At 49.6% G+C, this 22,140-nt stretch overlaps 1 protein-coding gene across 2 annotated transcripts in view; it reads left to right on the top strand.

The window, feature by feature from the left end:
• The window catches only part of LOC147104930 (guanine nucleotide exchange factor DBS-like), a 226,255-nt gene that overhangs the window by 4,663 nt on the left and 199,452 nt on the right, over nucleotides 1-22,140 (top strand). The gene's annotated exons all lie outside the window — the stretch shown is intronic.

Below are 22,140 nucleotides of genomic sequence, written 5' to 3'. Positions count from 1 at the left end.
TCCAATCCTGGCCTCTTGCGCATCCTTGATTTTAATCACTCCACCATTGGCGGCAGTGTCTTTAGCTGCCGAGGCCCTAAGCTTTGGAATTCCCTCTCTAAACCTCTCTACCTCACTTTTCTCCTTTAAGACGCTCCTTAAAATCTACCTCTTTGACCAAACTATTGGTCATGTGCCCTAACATCTCCTTATTTGCCTCGGTGTCACACTCCGGCTTCCCACAGCTGCAGGGCATCATCGACTGCACACATGTGGCCATCAGGGCACCCCATTATGACCCAGGAGTGTTTGTGAACTGCAAGGGCTTCCACAACTCGATGCGCAGTTAGTCTGCAACCATAGGAAGATCATCATACATGTGTGTGCCAAATTCCCTGGCAGCTGTCATGACTCTTTTGTCCAGCACCAGTCCACCTTCCCTCAGCTCTTCACACTGCCAAACACACTTACCAGCTGGCTGCTTGGAGACGAGGGCTATCCACTGAAGACGTGGCTCTTGACCTTGAGGAGGCCAAGTACTGAGGCCCAGGAGCAGTATAATGAAAGCCACATGTCCACCAGATGTGTCATAGAGCAAACAATAGGCATGCTGAAAATGCGCTTCAGATGCCTTGACAGATCTGGAGGAGTCCTTCAGTACACACCAGCCAGGGTCTCCAGAATCATTGCCGTCTGCTGCGCGCTGCACAACATAGTGCAGCAACGAGGATTAGCGCTGCATGAGGAGCAAGGCGCAGAGTGCACAGCCTTTTAGGAGGAGGAGAAACCTGAGGCAGCAGCAGCACCGGAGCACATTGCTGTCCGGAAGGCCAAGGATGGCCTCATCATGGCCAGATTTACTTAACCCATATGGGTGCCACATGCTGTGCCAGGTTTCACCGCCCGCCACCCCCCCCGCCCGCACTTCAATTTACCCTCTCACCATCATCCCTCTCATAGGCCACCCGCACTTCCCTGTTAGCAAGCAGCTGGAGAGCACCTTACTGCACAGCAGTGGGGCCACGTGGACCCAAGTTTATGTTTAGATCCCTCCTAGAGAGGAGGCTATGAGCCTCTGCCATCTGTTGTCCAGAGCTAGCATATACTCGTGAGTGGCGCATTAGCTGCTCCATGCAGGTGGCCATCCTTTCCATGGAAGAACATACAGTCCCAATTGCCTGCAACACGGTGGTGCTCATGTTGGAGATGGACTCCTCTATTCTCTACACACTTGCCGACATTGCGGCCACAAAATCTGTCAGAGCCTCCTGCACTTCTTCCTGCACCTCCAGGATCACCTTCTTTCTCGATGACCCCTGAGGCTCAGCATCTGCATACAGGTGAGCAGAGCTGGGAGCATTCTGCGCCCTCCAGCGAGGAATCTCCACTGCTGTCCCTGTCTCCACCATCTCCTCTTACTCACTTGTGACTTGAGATACCAGGTGACAACACTACTCTATCTCGCATAGGACCCACCGAGGTGTGCGTATCTGCGCTGGTGCTGGGTCAACTTAGGTGTGGTGACGGTGCTCCCTCAGAGGCTTCCTCTTCTGCCTGGAGGGGTGGGGAGAGCAGGGGCTGCTCTTGATGGACCTGTGGGAGAGTAAAGAGATGATTTAGAAATATTATATTAAGAATGTGTAACAATACCATTATGCACATGATGAACATTCACTAGCTACTGACATCAATCCCCATATGAGTGACTGCTGTATGGAGATGTAATTCTGTCACCAGGTTGCTGAGAGGTTCCCCTCTCTCCGTCTCCCCCCTCCAGCTGCTCCGCAACTCCTGACACCTCCAGGGCAACCTCCTCCGCTGCTGTCAAAGTGGCGAAGGATGGAGGGCCATCATCTCTGGTTCTCTCCCTCTTATGTGCTCGTTTCTCCTGCAAGGAGGAAAAGAAGAGAAGTTTGAGTGAGAGTGATGGAATGAGTGGGTTACATCTGTAGAGGGTGACTGTGGGAGTGTGGTGCCAATGCCAAATGGCCTCCTTGTGTGGTGTTAGTTGGTATGATTGCATTAGGGTGAGTGTGAGGGGTGGTTAGTATGTACATAGAGGGATGGGTGGACATGCAAGGTGTGGTGGTGAGTAATGATGAAAGAAAGAAAGACTTGCATTTATATAGCGCCTTTCATGACCACCGGACATCTCAAAGCGCTTTACAGCCAATGAAGTACTTTTGGAGTGTAGTCACTGTTGTAATGTGGGAAACGTGGCAGCTAATTTGCACACAGCAAGCTCCCACAAACAGCAATGTGATAATGACCAGATAATCTGTTTTTGTTAGTGGATTGAGGGATAAATATTGGCCAGGACACCGGGGTTAACTCCCCTGCTCTTTGAAATAGTACCTTGTGATCTTTTACATCCACCTGAGAGAGCAGACAGGGCCTCAGTTTAACGTCTCATCCGAAAGTGCAGCACTCCCTCAGCACTGCACTGGAGTGTCCGCCTAGCTTTATGTGCATAAATCCCTGGAGTGGGACTTGAACCCACAACCTTCTGACTCAGAGGCAAGTGTGTTATCCACTGAGCCGCAGCTGACACTTGATGTGCAGGAGTAGGCTTGGGAAGGCAGAGTGATGGGGATGTGATGACAGGCACAGCAGGATGAAGGTGAGTGTGGCTTTGCAGTCACCTTGCCTGTTCTCATGAGATCATTGAAGCGCTTCTGGTACTGTACCCAGATTCTCCTCACCACATCCCTGCTGTTCACCTCCTCTGCAATTTGGAGCCAGGGTCTTTGCCTCCTGGGGAGATGTTTTCTGCCCATCAGCAGGGGAGAGGACCTCCCAGCATGCTTTGACTCCCTCCACAAGAATGTGTAGGGAGTCATCTGAAAACCTGGGTGCAGCCCTCTGTCTTTGTGAAGCCACCTTTGCAAGTCTGAGCAATAACCAGATGGTGATATATCCTCCCTGCTCACTCCTAGATGAACCTTTAAATGTGACGTGGCCAAGGCTGCTTTAAATATCCCCGCTGGAAGTGAGTCATTGATGACGTTATCAGACCCGCACCATTTAATAGGGCCGGCAAACACGCAGGCCTGCCTTAATATGCGCTATTAACGGAAAGCCACTCTGAGGAGTGGGATAAGGACAACGTGGTTCCGACCCTACACGTGGCCCACACGCACCCGATCTGCCTAGGTAAGGAAAATTCCGGCCCAACTGTTCATTTGTCTCTGCTATTACCCCCATCAAGCCAAACTCCGCCCGAGAGATCTCCCCCTACATTCTCCCCATCTATCTTCATGTCCTCTCTGAACTTATCTTCTGCTCTCTTGACCCCATTCCCACTCAAGTGCTGACCAATCAATTTCCCTTCTTGACACCCATACTAGCTGACTTTTAAATGAAATTTTTTGTCTTAAAATACTCCTGTGCAGCGCCTTGGGATGTTTAACTACGTTAAAGGCACTATATAAATATAAGTTGTTTTGTTGTTCCCTCCTTACCTAGGCAGATCGGGTGTGTGCGGGCCGTGTGTAGGGTCGGAACCACGTTGTCCTTATCCCACTCCTCAAAGCGACTTTCCGTTAATAGCGCCTATTAAAGCAGGCCTGCGTGTTTGCCGGCCCTATTAAATGGTGCGGGTCTGATAACGTCATCAATGGCTCACTTCCAGCAGGGATATTTAAAGCAGCCTTGGCCAGGTACTGTCCCCTGCCCTTTCAAAACTGCCATCATCAGCTCCCTCCTCAAAAATAAACACCCTCGCAGTGCATCAGGGAACCCACACAGACGGATTTTCAATACAAAAACTGCACATGCACGGTATTTTGAATGGCCCGTGCACGCCGCTTAAAAGGGCCGTGCAGTGCCAAAAATAATTACAGGGAACATTGCCCTCGACCCCCCGCCTTTGCAAACTACCACCCCATCTCCAGTCTCCCTTTACTTTCAAGTCCTTGAGCATGTTGTTGCCTTCCAGAGCCTTGCCCATCTTTCCCACAGTTTGAATCTCTCCAATCAGGTTTCCGCCTTGCCACAGCATCAGAACAACCCGAACCAAATTCACAAATGACATTGCCTGTGGCTGTGCCAATGTGCATTATCCTCGTCTTCCTTGACCTCTCTTCAGTCTTTGACACAGTCGACCACACAACTTTCTTCCAAAGCCTCTCCTTGGCAGTCCAGCTCAGTGGAACTGTCCCTCACTTGGTTTCACTCTTACCTATCCAATCGTAGCCAGAGCTTCTTTGGCAATGGCCTCTCTTCTCGTCTTGCACCGTTACCTCTAGAATCCCCAAGGATCTAGCCTTGGCCCCACCTCTTATCTACATGCTGCCCCTCGGCAACATCATCCGCAAACTTGCGGTCAGCTTCCACATATACTCCGATGAGACCCAGCTCTACCTCTCCACCACCTCTTCCCACCTCTGCACTGCTTCTGTAGTGTCAGACGACACCCAGGCTTGGATGAGTCGTAATTTCCTCCAATTAATTATCGAGAAGACCAAAACCATTGTCTTTGCCTCTGCTACAAACTCCAAGCCCTTGTCACTGATGCCATCCCTCTTCCCAGCTACTGTCTCAGGCGAAACCAGACTGTTCCCAACCTCAGCATCCTATTCCTCCACAAGCTGAGCTTCCGATTTCTCACCCACTCCAGGACAAAGACCGCCTACTTCTACCTCCATAATATTGCTCATCCGCCCTTTCCCTTTCTGCTGCTAAAGCCCTCTCCGTACCTTTCTCAACTCTAAACTTGACTATTCCAGTGGCGCCTCACACTGCACCCTTTGTAAACTTTAGCTTATCCAAAACTCTGCTTCCCATATCCCACACCAAGCTCTGCTTCCCATGTCCTATCCCACACCAAGCTCTGCTTCCCATGTCCTATCCCACACCAAGCTCTGCTTCCCATGTCCTATCCCACACCAAGCCCTGCTTCCCATATCCTATCCCACACCAAGTCCTGCTTCCCATATCCTATCCCACACCAAGCTCTGCTTCCCATATCCTATCCCACACCAAGTCCTGCTTCCCATATCCTATCCCACACCAAGTCCTGCTTCCCATATCCTATCCCACACCAAGTCCTGCTTCCCATGTCCTATCCCACACCAAGCCCTGCTTCCCATATCCTATCCCACACCAAGTCCTGCTTCCCATATCCTATCCCACACCAAGCCCTGCTTCCCATGTCCTATCCCACACCAAGCCCTGCTTCCCATATCCTATCCCACACCAAGCCCTGCTTCCCATGTCCTATCCCACACCAAGCTCTGCTTCCCATGTCCTATCCCACACCAAGCCCTGCTTCCCATGTCCTATCCCACACCAGGCTCTGCTTCCCATATCCTATCCCACACCAAGCCCTGCTTCCCATATCCTATCCCACACCAAGCTCTGCTTCCCATATCCTATCCCACACCAAGCTCTGCTTCCCATATCCTATCCCACACCAAGTCCTGCTTCCCATATCCTATCCCACACCAAGCCCTGCTTCCCATATCCTATCCCACACCAAGTCCTGCTTCCCATATCCTATCCCACACCAGGCTCTGCTTCCCATATCCTATCCCACACCAAGTCCTGCTTCCCATATCCTATCCCACACCAAGCTCTGCTTCCCATGTCCTATCCCACACCAGGCTCTGCTTCCCATATCCTATCCCACACCAAGTCCTGCTTCCCATATCCTATCCCACACCAGGCTCTGCTTCCCATATCCTATCCCACACCAAGCCCTGCTTCCCATATCCTATCCCACACCAAGTCCTGCTTCCCATATCCTATCCCACACCAAGCCCTGCTTCCCATATCCTATCCCACACCAAGTCCTGCTTCCCATATCCTATCCCACACCAAGCTCTGCTTCCCATGTCCTATCCCACACCAAGCCCTGCTTCCCATATCCTATCCCACACCAAGTCCTGCTTCCCATATCCTATCCCACACCAAGTCCTGCTTCCCATATCCTATCCCACACCAAGTCCTGCTTCCCATATCCTATCCCACACCAAGTCCTGCTTCCCATATCCTATCCCACACCAAGCCCTGCTTCCCATATCCTATCCCACACCAAGTCCTGCTTCCCATATCCTATCCCACACCAAGTCCTGCTTCCCATATCCTATCCCACACCAGGCTCTGCTTCCCATGTCCTATCCCACACCAGGCTCTGCTTCCCATATCCTATCCCACACCAAGCCCTGCTTCCCATGTCCTATCCCACACCAAGCCCTGCTTCCCATATCCTATCCCACACCAAGCCCTGCTTCCCATATCCTATCCCACACCAAGCCCTGCTTCCCATGTCCTATCCCACACCAGGCTCTGCTTCCCATGTCCTATCCCACACCAAGCCCTGCTTCCCATGTCCTATCCCACACCAAGCCCTGCTTCCCATATCCTATCCCACACCAAGCCCTGCTTCCCATGTCCTATCCCACACCAAGCCCTGCTTCCCATATCCTATCCCACACCAAGCCCTGCTTCCCATATCCTATCCCACACCAAGCCCTGCTTCCCATATCCTATCCCACACCAAGTCCTGCTTCCCATGTCCTATCCCACACCAGGCTCTGCTTCCCATATCCTATCCCACACCAAGCCCTGCTTCCCATGTCCTATCCCACACCAAGCCCTGCTTCCCATATCCTATCCCACACCAAGCCCTGCTTCCCATATCCTATCCCACACCAAGCCCTGCTTCCCATGTCCTATCCCACACCAGGCTCTGCTTCCCATGTCCTATCCCACACCAAGCCCTGCTTCCCATGTCCTATCCCACACCAAGCCCTGCTTCCCATATCCTATCCCACACCAAGCCCTGCTTCCCATGTCCTATCCCACACCAGGCTCTGCTTCCCATATCCTATCCCACACCAAGTCCTGCTTCCCATATCCTAACCCACACCAAGCCCTGCTTCCCATGTCCTATCCCACACCAGGCTCTGCTTCCCATATCCTAACCCACACCAAGCCCTGCTTCCCATATCCTATCCCACACCAGGCTCTGCTTCCCATGTCCTATCCCACACCAGGCTCTGCTTCCCATATCCTATCCCACACCAAGCCCTGCTTCCCATGTCCTATCCCACACCAAGCCCTGCTTCCCATATCCTATCCCACACCAAGTCCTGCTTCCCATATCCTATCCCACACCAAGCCCTGCTTCCCATATCCTATCCCACACCAAGTCCTGCTTCCCATATCCTATCCCACACCAAGCCCTGCTTCCCATGTCCTATCCCACACCAAGCCCTGCTTCCCATGTCCTATCCCACACCAAGTCCTGCTTCCCATATCCTATCCCACACCAAGCTCTGCTTCCCATATCCTATCCCACACCAAGTCCTGCTTCCCATATCCTATCCCACACCAAGTCCTGCTTCCCACATCCTATCCCACACCAAGCTCTGCTTCCCATATCCTATCCCACACCAAGCCCTGCTTCCCATATCCTATCCCACACCAAGCCCTGCTTCCCATGTCCTATCCCACACCAAGTCCTGCTGACCCATCATCCCTGTCTGCGCTGACCTACATTGGCTCCTGGTCCCCCAATGCCTCAAATTTAAAATGCTGCTCCTCATGTTTAAATCTCTATATGGCCTTACCTCTCCCTATCTCTCTAACCTCTTCCATGCCTACAACCCACTATGTTCTACGAACTCTGGCCTTGTGCATCCCTCCGCCCCACTATTGGCAGCTGTGGCTTCAGCTGCCTAGGTTGCATGCTCTAGAATTCCCTCCCTAAACCTCTCCCTCTCCACCACCCTATTCTCCTTGAAGACCCTCTTTAAAGCCCACCTATTTGAAGCAGCCTTTGGTCACTCCTCCTAATATCTCCTTTGGCTCGGCATCCATTCTTATCTGATTACACCTTGTGAAGCACCTTGGAGTATTTTCCTACATTAAAGGCACGATATACATACAAGTTATAGTTGTTATGCTCTTGAGCAGTTGATTGATTAACAAACCATGTTGCTAACAGTAGTCTTGAATTCAGGAGCCTTGATATTCACGGGCCACTGCCATTTCTACCTTCCATTCCGACTGGGCACCAATCAAAATATTTATACAGAATTCTCAACAGTAAAATATTGTTTAAACAACTTAATGTAATTTGCATGTCATTTGGCCGCTGCTATTCCTGCCACTTAAACTGTTCCCACCAATCTAATGATCCTTTCAAAAGGGAACGGCACAAGAAATGCTGCAGTAGTTCCTGAGACACCCTTCCCGAGTTGTAGGGTTGCCAGGCTTGTCCTCGAGTCTCCACAAATTCAGACTGATCTTCTGGACACTGCCTCGAGCAACCCAGGAGAAAAATTGTGCTTTTTCCCCATTTTCTTTGAGGACTTTTGTTCATTAGTTTCAAAAATATTGGAGTTGGGTGAAAAAAGGCCGTTTGATGGGGCGGGGCAATTGGAGGCAGGAGGGCATGTGATAATCTCCAGGAATACATCCCAGAGTGAGCAATCCTACCCAGCTGCCTGCTGTAAATCCTGGCCAAGCCATGTGGGATTATTCAGGAGTAAGCTGCGCTCATCCAACACTGGTCTTCTAGGCTCTACCATCATTTCTTGCCTCTCCTTGTGAAAAATCCTGTAGCTAGGCAATGCTTTCCTGTTGGTCAGACCCCATCGAGAGTCCTATGACCAGTTGCGGCCACAGTGGGGGCATTCTGGCTCTTGAAGTGAAGAAGCAAGTAACAACGATGATTCAGGCAACAGGCAATTTAAGATCTAAGGAAAGATTAAGGAAGCCGGCCTGCTTTTCTTTAGAAAAAGGGAAACCTTAAGGTGATCTACAGTTTTCATGATTATGAAGGGAATTAATAAAACCTGTCCTTGCAGTTGTTCACTGAAGGGTTCAAATACCTGGGGACAGAAGTTAAAAATGAGGAAATTAGTAGTAAGAAGCTGAGGTGGACCCTTCCCACCCAAAGGGCTTTGAGATAAGGCAAGCGGTAACGCTGTGGAAATGGACAGTGTAAAAGGGCTTCAACAACAACCTGAAAAAGAAAGACTTGCATTTCTATAGCGCCTTTCATGACCACAGGAGGTCCCAAAGCTCTTTACAGCCAATGCAGTACATTTGAATTGTAGTCACTGTTGTAATGTAGGAAACACGGCAGCCAATTTGCGCACAGCAAGCTCCCACAAACAGCAATGTGATAATGACCAGGTAATCTGTTTTAGTGATGTTGGTTGAGGGATAAATATTTATTGGCCAGGACACCAGGGAGAACCCCCCTGCCCTTCTTCGAAATATTACAATGGGATCTTTTACGTCCACCTGAGAGAACAGGCAGGGCAACAGTTTAACGTTCCATCCGAAAGACAACACCTCCGACAGTGCAGCGCTCCCTCAGCACGGCACTGAGAGTGTCAGCCTAGATTTTTGTGCTCAAGCCTCTGGAGTGGGACTTGAACCCACAACTTGTATTTATATAGTGCCTTTAACGTACTCGCGGCACTTCACAGGAGCGTAAACCGAGAGCCAATGTAAGTTAACGAGCACGGGGTTGATGGGTGAACGGGACCTGGTGCGAGTTACGATCATTTAAAACTGCTGCCTACATCCGTTTATGGAAGGTGGGGGGCCGGCCAAGAGAGCGTTGGAATAGTCGAGTCTGGAGGGAACAAAGGCCTGGATGAGGGTTTCAGCAGCAGATGGGCTGAGGCAGGGGCAGAGACTGGCGATATTACCGGGGTGGAAGTAGGCGGTATTAGTGATGGAGAGGATATGGGGTCGGAAGCTCCGTTCAGGGTCAGATAGGATGCCGAGATTGTAAACAGCCTGGTTCAGCCTCAGACAGTGGGCAGGGAGAGGGATGGACTTGGTGACCAGGGAATAGGACTAAATTTCTGTTCATTGAATACTGGATGTCGGACAAGCAGCGTGACAAATCAGAGGCAATGATGTGGTTGAGAGAGGTGGAGCTGGGTGTCATCAGCATACATGTGGAATCTGACGTGTTTTCAGATGATGTCGCTGAGGGGCAGCATGTAGATGAGTAATAGGAGGGGGCCAAGGATAGATCCTTGGGGGCAGAGATGATCCGATACCTTTCTGTAATGTCCAATGGAGATAGTTATCCTTGTGTGCCATATGGTGATTTTGAAAAGATGCCCAGATAAAGAGCTTAGCTGCTGTTTCAATTGGTAAATGTACTGACTAGTGTGGCACTGAGCTCCAAAAAGGAAAGTCCCATGTTCAGCTACTGGGCTGGTGTGAGTTAGCTGGTTTCATTCCCAAGCTGTAGCGTAGTTTCCTGGGCTCGGGTGACTGTGGGGTGGCTTGAAGTTGTACCTGCAGTTGCTCCAGGACTCATCCCAAGAAAGCTGCCTTTCCAGTCTCTATCCTGAGGGTATTTCTGCTTCACTTAACTCAATGAGAGCAACTGGGAATGGAGAGCAGACCCAAATCCAAACCTTAGATAGTTTATTGATTATAACTGAAACTGAATTGGAAAAGTAGGGTGCGCAGACACCCCTCCTCCTGTACCCCGAGACTGAAGCGGTCATTTTACCAGCCTGCACTGCTTGCAAGGTACTGCAGAGATTTGGACTTGTGCCGCCCACGATGTTCAACCATTTGGATGGCAGCATAGACTCGTAAAATTACCCCTTGTAAACAACAGGATTGCTTTGTTTTCTATAGGTTATATCTGATCGCTTTCTTAATATTAGGAAAACAAGAGCAAGATAACAAATCTTGGCCCAGAATATGCTGGCGCATAGCATTGTTAGGCATGTCCCGTTGGTTAGACTTTTCCCCTCACCCTTCAGGTGAAATTTTTTTGCAGGCGGGTACTTACTGGCGGAATTAACGTCCTTAAGAGATGTTAATGAGGTACTTCGGAATAGTTTATAACTTGACTCCAAATTTAGCTTGAGCAACATGAGTTTCCCGGGACTAGGGAAACGGAGGCGAGTTTGAGCAGCAGTTCAAGTGGCTATTTAAACTTGTCATTGTCCCATTTGAATAAACGCTCACTTATTGCAGCTGCTTTCTCTGTTCCCTCTGGAAAATATTTGGCAGAGAGTGCTTTTTTTTTCAACCTTTTGATGATTTCAGATTGACAAGATCAGGATGGGAGGCACCTTGGATGTGTTTGACAGCACATCAGAAGAGGAAGACCATTACAATCCATGGCAGCGGCAACGTGCTGTCGTGGGATCAGCACATGCACAGGAGAGTTGTGCACGGGGGAGGTGCACAGGAGAGGGGCCAAGGTCACAGGAGGCACTACCCACGTCACAGAGTGTAAAGACAGGATCAGCTTCCTTGACTTCTCGGAAGAGCAGTACTTCATCAGGCTGAGGTTGTGTCAGGTGATGGCAGACACCTGCACTTTCCTACACTAAGAACTACTCCCTGTTGGATCTGCTGGCCACACATTAGCAGTGGCTGTGAAAGTGACCACCGGCCTCAACCTTTTTGCCTCTGAATCCTTTCAAGGCACTACCGGCGACATATCCAAGATCTCCCAATCGACTGATGGCTTGTTTACCAGGACCGACAATTGTGTAAATTTCCCTTGTGATCACAATAGCCAAAATGAGCAGGCTTTCGGTTTCGCCTCTCTGGCTGGATTCCCCCAGTACAGTGTGCCATTGACTACAACGCGTGGTAATCCGAGCACCGCCACAGCAACCAGGAGTTTTTATAAACCGCAGGGGATATTGCTCCATCAACGCGCTGCTAGTGTGCAACCACAAGAAGAGGTTCATGCAAGTCTGCGCCTGATTCCCTGGGAGCTGTTATGATGCCTTCATACGGAGGTAGTTCAACATCCCAGACCCTTTCATTCTAGGAAGAACAATGAGGGCTGGCTCGTAGTACAAAAGGGATACCCGGTTCAAACTTGCTCATGACACCTGTGAGGAACCCCATCAACGAGAGCCACAAGATGTGTCATCGAGCAAGCCATTGAAGATGCACTTCAGGTGCCTGGATAGGTCCAGAGGTGCCCATCGGTACTCACTAGCGAGTGTGTCCAGAATGATAGTGATGTGCTGCGTCCTGCATAACATTGTGCAGGTGTTGGAGATTGATGGGGCTCATCACTCCTCTCTGGATGAGGAGAACATAGAGGAGGATGAAGATGGGGCACCCATCGCCAGACCAGCTGCTTACATTGCTGCCAGGGATGCCCTAATATTGTGAAGGTTCGCCTCGTGTGAAACATAACAAATGAAATCTTGCGGCCCACTTCCACCACCAGGACCACCCCTCCCCACCCTTCCCTTTGCACTAAGCAGTCCTTCAACCCCTCATCCACCCATTGCACATCCACCCAATGGGTCCCATTCATCATGAAACAAGTGAAAGGGGCAATTTGGCACTTGGGATGTAATAATGGGCAAGATGTGGAGTCGGGTACTGGGTGGAGGGGACAACGGGTGAGAAGTGGGAGCGCTTTGAGTGGAGTCCCTACTTCCAGGTCCCCTTTCGCCATCTTCCTTCTCCTGGACCAGTGCCACATCACTCCTACCGCTCTGCTGCACACTAACTTGGTGAAGATCAGTGATGTGTTGTGAGGCCACAGATAAGGTATCTGTCATCCTGTTTAAGGCGGCAGACAAGTTGGTACCCAAAGTCTGCACAGCCGTGGTCATGGCCTGCACGGACTCATTTGAGAGCCATGCTTGAAGATCCACGAAGGCGGCCACTCTCTCCACGGCAGACATTCTTGCAATTCCCTGTGCCACTAATCCACTAGCAATACACTATTGTGGTGAGCGTGCGTGGCACGTCTTTCAGTACCTGGCTATGTTGCTGATGCACCTCTAGCATTTTCCTCCTCAACAATAACCCCTGGAGTTCAGCATCTGTGTCCAGCTGAGCAGAGCTTGGAAAGGATTGCGCTCTTGAATGCGGACTCCACAACTGTCCCTGCCACCAGTGACTGCTCGTGCTCACTTATGAGGTGTGGGTCACTAGATGAAAACCCAACTAACTGTTGAAGTGGACCCACCGCAGTGAGAGTATCTGTGCTGGTGCAAGACTGTATGTCTTGTGACAATGCACCCTCGGAAGGAATGAGGTCCTCTGAGGAATTGTCCTCATGGATGTCCTGCGAGACTTGCTGTATGCATGAAGGCCCTGGAAGACAAAAGAAAGGGATATGATTTAGTCGTGGCAAAGTCGCAATCTTGACAATCACCACACTCAGTCTTCTCATAGATCAGTCATTGGTGAAATGAAGTCGGCATATGCATGTCAGAGATATTTGTAATTCTGTCACCAGCTATCTGCAAGCTCTGTGTCTCTCCATCTCTGACTGAGAGGGACGCAGATGTGCCACATATCTCCAGGGCTTCCTCTGCATCAGTGAGCGGACCACTTCCACTCCTCTCCCTCTCCCTAGTGTTTTGCGCTCTCTTCGACAAGAGTCGAAAGAGCAGACCTGTAAGTGAAGGTGAGGTATTCACCCAATGGATGCAGTGCATTCGGTGAGGGAGACTATGAGACAGATGCATTACATTGCATAAGGATTGGAGTGAGTGGCAACGGTGGATGGATAAACAGGGCGGTGAGGAAGTGCACGGAAAATGAAGGCTGGGCTTTGCTGAAAGTTGAGTGGGGGAGAGGAGTGATGTGATGGAGAACACTTAGCAAGACAGAGTGAAAGGGGGGCAGGTTTAAAGCACAGGATGTAGTTAAATCAGCAAATGTACCTACTTTTCCTGACCTGGTTAGGTCATTAAACCACTTCATACATTGCATCCAAATACCTGGGCACAATGCTCCTAGTGAGAGCAGCAGGCTTCTTCCTCCCATTTCTGGGGAAATATATGTCCCTCCTCCTCCTGACTGAACCCAGCAGTAATTCCAGCAAAGCATCATTAAATCTGGGTGCCGCCCTTGCCCTATATCCACCATCCATCCTGAACACCTCCAATTTCCATTTGTGGACTGTCCCTTTTAAATACAGCTGAGATTGTGTCATATTGGTGTGCATCATGCCCGCTGCGCAGCTTCGAGCCGCGAAACCCGTAAATCAAAATTAATTGGTACAGTTGAGTTGAGATCGCAGATTCCAACTTGCTCAGTTGACTTCTGGGTTTCCCCCACGCAACCCCCCCCCCCCCCCCCCCCCCCCAACCAAACAGCTCGGAAACCACCTTCAGATTAATATCAGGGCCATTCTTTTAAAATGTGACCAAATATTGATTTTGGAATCTAATCGTAGGTTGAAGTCCCACTCCAATGACTTGAGCACATAATCTAGGCTGACACTCCCAGTGCAGTGCTGAGGGAGTGCTGCATTATCAGAGGTGCCGTCTTTCAGATGAGACATTAAACCGAGGCCCCGTCTGCCCCCTCAGGTGGCTGTAAAAGATACAATGGCATTATTCGAAGAAGAGCAAGGGAGTTCTCCCGGTGTCCTGGCCAATATTTATCCCTCAACCAACACCACTAAAACACATTTTCTGGTCATTATCATATTGTCGTTTGTGGGAGCTTGCTGTGTACAAATTAGCTGGCAGGTTTCCTACACTTCAAAAGTTCTTCATTGACTTTAAAGTGTTTTGGGACTTCCTGAGGTTGTGAAAGGTGCCATATAAATACAAGTCTTTTCTTTTTACAGGCTGCACTTTGGATTGTAACTCGAACCTTTGTAAAGATTTCTGCAGGGGAGGGTCCTGGCCTTCCTCCTGATCAAAACACTATAGAAACTTGAATGAAAATATGTTCCAGGCTCTGAAATATGGCCACAGCAGGACTGATCAGGGCACAGTCAGCAACCCATAGCTACCCACCCCCTTCAGCCTCCCATCCCTAGGACGCCAAGCTTGTAGATACGGCTGTATTTATCCTCTGGCTTGATGCAGAAAATCCGTGGGGGTTCCCAACATGAAAATGAATGATACCCAGCATCTCCGATTTATTTCTGCACCGCTGCCAAAATGACACTGAAATAAACTTGTGTGCAATTACATCCATCGTAGCCTCCGAGTTTCCTAGCCTGCCTTGTCTGAATAGTTGTTTTGTCACTGTACTGGGTATCTTGAACCATGGAACATTTCCTGTTCCTGCAGATAAATGAAAACAAATGTGAAAATGGGTTTGAACGACCAGACCCTGTGCTGCAGTCACAATATGCTAAGTGACTGGGTGAGGCGATGGGCCAGAAGCAAGCCCTTTTGCCTTGGGGTTCAAACGTGGATCAGCCTGGGCTCAGTGTCTCTTCTGTGCGTTAGCTGTAATAGTCCTATGTAAAATAAATTTGGATGCCCAGCTGCCCACTGCAGGTTTTGGAGGCTCTCTTTAAATTTTTCCCTGCAAATTTCAACTGCTGCAGTGAGTGATCTGCTGGAGCACCGCACAGGCTCCCACTGGAGAGTACAGTTAGCACTGGGAGGCTGCCAGGGCAATGTGATGGGGCCCGGGCAGGGTCACAGGGTTAGGAATGAGTTAGGCCATTTGGCTCATCATAGCTCATCCATCCAGAAAGGTTAATGGTCAGTCTGCCTTAGCCTAATAAATGGTCAAATCTCAAACTCTTTTGATGGAGGAATGTACATTTCTTCAGGATACCTTGTCTGCAAGGCTACAACAATACCTAGAGCTCATTCCACAGGGGGATGTAACGTAAATTAATTCGCAGCAATGGCTTGATCACTGTACATTGTTACTAAACGCCAGTTTCCCCTCGCCTCTAATAACGATCAGCTCTGGTACACAACATTTTTGCTCAGTTGCAGATTGAGACATTGGAAAGGATTTAAGTGACCCCGAGTACAAGAGCTGATGGTCTATAAAGAGCTACAACAATTTACCGACACCTAGTGCCCTAATCCAATGTCATTCCCTCGCCAGAGTCGCACTGCAGCACTCCTCACTGTTTCACACATTTAATGGTCTCGGCTTTGCGCTGTTCCTAAATTTGTGAGGCTTGAATTTCCACCCCAAAATCAGTGTAAAAAACCCGCTGGGATCCAGTGTAGCTTGGGGCCTCGGGCGGCCAATTGCAGTATAGAAGCCAGGATTGGGACATTTTTCTACATTAAGGGCAGTATAGAAATGCAAGTAGTTGTTGTTGATGGCTTTGAAGAACAACTGAGGGATTTGATTGCTTATCTTTCTGCTGGTTACTTGCTCCTCATTGATTACCCCTGAATACCCTAACTTTTAATTTCTCAGTTTTAAATCTGTTCCAAACAGACTGAGATTTTCCATATAAGGTATGAAACACCCTGTGTCACTCCCGCCAGTCACGATTGGCTGAAACAGCTGCCTCCTTATAGGATGAAACCTAATCTACATGTCCCACCTACACCGCCAGCAGCAACCAATCCCAGGAGGACATCGCCCTGACAAATGAATGCAGCGCTCTGATTGGTCCAGAAGATCTGAACCGGAACAAAGATTGATGTTTCAGCGCAACAAAGAATATGGGTCTATTCGGGGGCAAGTTTCCTGAACCCGGGACTCTTCTGGGGACATTGTTTGCCCGGGGACACAGTACCTCATCTGGGGACTGTCCCTGGAAAACAGGGACGTATGGTCAGCCTGCTTTAAAAGGGGCTGATTTCCCTGCTTTCCGGCCTGACCTGCCGAGAGCCGGCCCATACAGCTTGAGTCCAGGTCATCTGCATAAGTGTGATGTTCCCCTGGCACAGGTCCCTCTCACCCCGCCCGCCCCTTGGCTGGAGCCTGCACCTAGAAATGGGAGAGGACGATCTACTGCTGCTCCTGGCCTCAGAGGCCTACAGTGCTGTTGGTCTCATGGCTTCTGTTTAAAAACAGCAGCCACAAAGCCCCTCGCCCCAAAAATCTCAGTGCTGCTCCTGAAACAAAGGGTACTTGTCCCACTTACTGTAGGCACCTAGGCAAGACACAGGAAAAGGAGGAGGGAGGTGTGGAGATGCCACCCACGCCTTATTTCCACGCTATTTAAATTCTCACGCCTGCTCCAGCCGCGAGGGTTCCCTGGGAAACTGTGAAAGTAAGTGTGCCGTGCGAAGAGGGCAGAGACCTTTGTCATGAGTCCCTGTAACTTTTTTCTCTGCTTTGTGCCTGACAAATAAACTCCGCCCAGGTACAAAGCAGAGGAAAATTGCCCCCTCCAGAAAAGGTTTAGCACAATAATTGATATCTGAACCTTAAATCAATGCCACATTCATTGCTAGAATGTGGATGGGATTGCATTTTTAACTTTATACAGTGGAAACCGTGCATATTGGGTCAGTGGACCTGGTGTCACATCTGCATGGTAACTAAGGGCTGCCTTGGTTACAGTCTATATTTATCTGTATGCAGATGCGGTCCCCAGGAGCAGTTCTAAACCACGTAGCAACTAAACCGTGTCGCTGGCTGTTTGAGGATAGCTTTTGAATCCGTTAGCTTAATTGTGTATTTCATCCATTTGGTTTAACCAGTTACACTGAAAGCATTTTACCATTTATAATTTGTGATGTGTTTTGCTTCTGTAAGTGTGACTAAGATGGAGGCCGCGATCTCCATCTTGGGATCGTGACATATTGGGAAAAATCTTTGTCTTCAGGTCAGTCAGTTTTTTTTGGCCTCTCTCAGGAGATTACAAAGCTGCTGGTGGGTAGACATTGTGATGCCTCATGGTAACACACGTGAATGGGGCAGAGTCAATGGACCACTGGTCTTTTTCTGATCATTTTTTTCTCGTGTTTTGTATATAAATGCTGCTTGAAAGCTCATTTTGCTAATAGCACACAATATGCTGGTAAGCTCATTTGCATAGTTATTGACTGCACCAGGTACAGATTCTGATTGGAATAGGGAGCACACCAGTGGAGGGAGAGCAAATAGTCTTTTAGTCAAATTTGAAGAGATGGGGGCAATTAAATATGAATACCACAATCAGTGAGTAGCAATCCTTTGAAGAGCCTCCTCTACACGCCAGGTCTTGGAGGCCCACTATCAGTGGGGGGAGGAGGACTTCTTCCTAGCTGAAGGGCACCAATGGGAATACTACCAAGAATGAGACTCCCACAACCAGGAATACGAGGGCCTGTCATGTGTCCACCAAGACTGAAAATAAAATGAGCAAGGTGGCCAGGGTGAATAGCTACACCAAACTGCGTGGGTACGGTTTTGCCATTGTGATGGGGTTATGATCTAAGCAGAGACTTTCCAAATCATGACGTTTGTAACGGCTGGGGGTTGTAATGCAATCACTGAAATTGCTGGGACTTTTTATCTATAGATTAGTATTACTGTAGGTCTGACGGGACTTATGTTCGCTTTTTATTGCAGTTTTTGCTTTTTTTTATTAAAAAATTTTGAGGCAATAAAGAGCCTCAAAAAGCATTGGAACCATTAGCAGCCTGAAGGAGGACAGGATTTAGAAGTGACGGGCAAAAAGGAAAGGAAAGGGAACCCTAGATGGAGGTGCACATCTGCAGAAGTGAGGGAGCAGCTACTGTTGACATGGAGGGGGTGCTGCATGAGGAGGGCTGTGAGGAACTTGTGCGATGGTTGTGAGGAACTTGTGCAATGGTTGTGCAGTGGTTGTGAGGAACTTGTGCGATGGTTGTGAGGAACTTGTGCAATGGTTGTACAGTGGTTGTGAGGAACTTGTGCGATGGTTGTGAGGATCTTGTGCAATGGTTGTACAGTGGTTGTGAGGAACTTGTGCAATGGTTGTGCGGTGGTTGTGAGGATCTTGTGTGCAGTGGTTGTACGGTGGTTGTGAGGAACTTGTGCGATGGTTGTACGGTGGTTGTGAGGAACTTGTGCGATGGTTGTATGGTGGTTGTGAGGATCTTGTGCAATGCTTGTGCGGTGGTTGTGAGGATCTTGTGTGCAATGGTTATGCAGTGGGTTGCCTTCTGTGCCAGTTGTCAGCATCATCCCCTTAGGTGAACATTGCACATTGCTGGAGGATGGAGCCTCTGTTTACAGTTACTGTCACGAGATACAGCAACCCTAAGCTAAATCACTGCTTTTCTAATCATAGAAAGAAACTGATCCTGCTCAAACCCCCATACATCACTGTTCAGAGCATATGAGGGCTGAAAGCAAGCTGTGTTATATTAGTAATGAAGATGCCTGTGTTTCTCTACAATTTCGGTGTCTACTATTTTAACAAACATATTAACCATGAACAATGACCCCAATATATGCACGTATCATGACAACTATTAGTTAGGTTTTAATTCACTGAGACGGGTTGCAGCTGTTTTTCCAGACACTGCTTGGTGTGAGTACATGAATAGCCTTCATTTGCACGTACCTTTTGTTAAACTTGTCAGGGTTTGGAAATAAAATCAGGACTGATGTTGGTAATATGATCAGTTTTACTTTTTTCTGTAATATTCTTTATCATATTTTGGGTTCCATCACATTGTACTCTGCAATCTCTGATGGGTATCTTTTTGCCTGCCTATGTGTAACTACAATGCCGGGTTCAGTTCCAGTGTGTAACTACAGCGCCTGGTTCAGTTCCAGTGTGTAACAACAGTGCCGGGTTCAGTTCCCGTGTGTAACTACAGTGCCGGGTTCAGTTCACTCTCTAACTACAGTGCCGAGTTCAGTTCCAGTGTGTCACTACAGTGCCGGGTTCAGTTCCTGTGTATAACTACTGTGCCGGGTTCAGTTCCCTGTGTAACTACAGTGTCGGGTTCAGTTCCCGTGTGTAACTACAGTGCCGGGTTCAGTTCCAGTGTGTAACTACAGCGCCTGGTTCAGTTCCAGTGTGTAACTACAGTGCCTGGTTCAGTTCCCGTGTGTCACTACAGTGCCGGGTTCAGTTCCTGTGTGTAACTACAGTGCCGAGTTCAGTTCCCGTGTGTAACTACAGTGCCTGGTTCGGTTCCAGTGTGTCACCACAGTGCCGGGTTCAGTTCCCATGTGTAACTGCAGTGCCTGGTTCAGTTCCCGTGTGTCACTACAGTGCCGGGTTCAGTTCCTGTGTATAACTACTGTGCCGGGTTCAGTTCCCTGCGTAACTACAGTGCCTGGTTCAGTTCCCGTGTGTAACGATGGTGCCTGGTTCAGTTCCCGTGTGTCACTACAGTGCCGGGTTCAGTTCCAGTGTGTAACTACAGTGCCTGGTTCAGTTCCAGTGTGTAACTACAGTGCCTGGTTCAGTTCCCGTGTGTAACGATGGTGCCTGGTTCAGTTGCCGTGTGTCACTACAGTGTCTGGTTCAGTTCCCTGTGTAACTACAGTGTCGGGTTCAGTTCCCGTGTGTCACTACAGTGCCGGGTTCAGTTCCCGTGTGTAACTACAGTGCCGAGTTCAGTTCCCGTGTGTAACTACAGTGCCTGGTTCGGTTCCAGTGTGTCACCACAGTGCCTGGTTCAGTTCCCGTGTGTAACGATGGTGCCTGGTTCAGTTCCCGTGTGTCACTACAGTGCCGGGTTCAGTTCCTGTGTATAACTACTGTGCCGGGTTCAGTTCCCTGTGTAACTACAGTGCCGGGTTCAGTTCCCTGTGTAACGACGGTGCCTGGTTCAGTTCCCGTGTGTAACTACAGTGCCTGGTTCTGTTCCAGTGTGTAACTACAGTGCCGGGTTCAGTTCCAGTGTGTAACTACAGTGCCGGGTTCAGTTCCCGTGTGTAACTGTGCCTGGTTCAGTTCCCGTGTGTCACCACAGTGCCTGGTTCAGTTCCTGTGTGTCACCACAGTGCCGGGTTCAGTTCCCATGTGTAACTACAGTGCCTGGTTCAGTTCCTGTGTGTCACCACAGTGCCGGGTTCAGTTCCCATGTGTAACCACAGTGCCGGGTTCAGTTCCAGTGTGTAACGATGGTGCCTGGTTCAGTTCCCGTGTGTAACTACAGCGCCGGGTTCAGTTCCCGTGTGTAACTACAGCGCCGGGTTCAGTTCCCTGTGTAACTACAGTGCCTGGTTCAGTTCCCGTGTGTAACGATGGTGCCTGGTTCAGTTGCCGTGTGTCACTACAGTGCCGGGTTCAGTTCCCTGTGTAACTACAGTGCCGGGTTCAGTTCCAGTGTGTAACTACAGTGCCTGGTTCAGTTCCAGTGTGTAACTACAGTGCCTGGTTCAGTTCCCGTGTGTAACGATGGTGCCTGGTTCAGTTGCCGTGTGTCACTACAGTGTCTGGTTCAGTTCCCTGTGTAACTACAGTGTCGGGTTCAGTTCCCGTGTGTCACTACAGTGCCGGGTTCAGTTCCTGTGTGTAACTACAGTGCCGAGTTCAGTTCCCGTGTGTAACTACAGTGCCTGGTTCGGTTCCAGTGTGTCACCACAGTGCCTGGTTCAGTTCCCGTGTGTAACGATGGTGCCTGGTTCAGTTCCCGTGTGTCACTACAGTGCCGGGTTCAGTTCCTGTGTATAACTACTGTGCCGGGTTCAGTTCCCTGTGTAACTACAGTGCCGGGTTCAGTTCCCTGTGTAACGACGGTGCCTGGTTCAGTTCCCGTGTGTAACTACAGTGCCTGGTTCTGTTCCAGTGTGTAACTACAGTGCCGGGTTCAGTTCCAGTGTGTAACTACAGTGCCGGGTTCAGTTCCCGTGTGTAACTGTGCCTGGTTCAGTTCCCGTGTGTCACCACAGTGCCGGGTTCAGTTCCCGTGTGTAACTACAGTGCCTGGTTCAGTTCCTGTGTGTCACCACAGTGCCGGGTTCAGTTCCCATGTGTAACCACAGTGCCGGGTTCAGTTCCAGTGTGTAACGATGGTGCCTGGTTCAGTTCCAGTGTGTAACTATAGAGCCTGGTTCAGTTCCAGTGTGTAACGACGGTGCCGGGTTCAGATCCCGTGTGTAACTACCGTGCCTGGTTCAGTTCCAGTGTGTAACGATGGTGCCGGGTTCAGTTCCCGTGTGTAACTACCGTGCCTGGTTCAGTTCCAGTGTGTAACGACGGTGCCGGGTTCAGATCCCTTGTGTAACTACCGTGCCTGGTTCAGTTCCTGTGTATAACTCCATTGTTGTGCTCTGTATTTTTGAAGCTATCTGCAGTTTATTTATTCTCTGGCTCTGAGGGCCTGTTTGTAACCGTGCAGTATCAGTGAGAGTACCCACAGCATCTGTAACAGAGCCATTACTACCCGCTGTGAATTGCAATGAGTGTTCTAGCTTGCAAACCCAGAGTGAGGCAGTGAGTCAGGTCCACCTGAGCGCACAATATTCTGTGCCCTGTAGCCATTCCCTCCCCTCTTTTTCCCCCCCCCCCCCTCCCCTCCCCTCCCCGCAAGACTGCCCTTTCACATTTCCCAGGGTTTGTTGACTGCACTGTTC

Source organism: Somniosus microcephalus, chromosome 19 (genome assembly GCF_052327205.1).
Source record: "Somniosus microcephalus isolate GS21.2 chromosome 19, FLI_Smic_1.0, whole genome shotgun sequence".
NCBI classification, from domain to species: domain Eukaryota; kingdom Metazoa; phylum Chordata; class Chondrichthyes; order Squaliformes; family Somniosidae; genus Somniosus; species Somniosus microcephalus.
The sequence above is the reverse complement of the archived record's forward strand: the minus strand, read 5'-3'. Positions and strand labels throughout refer to the sequence as shown.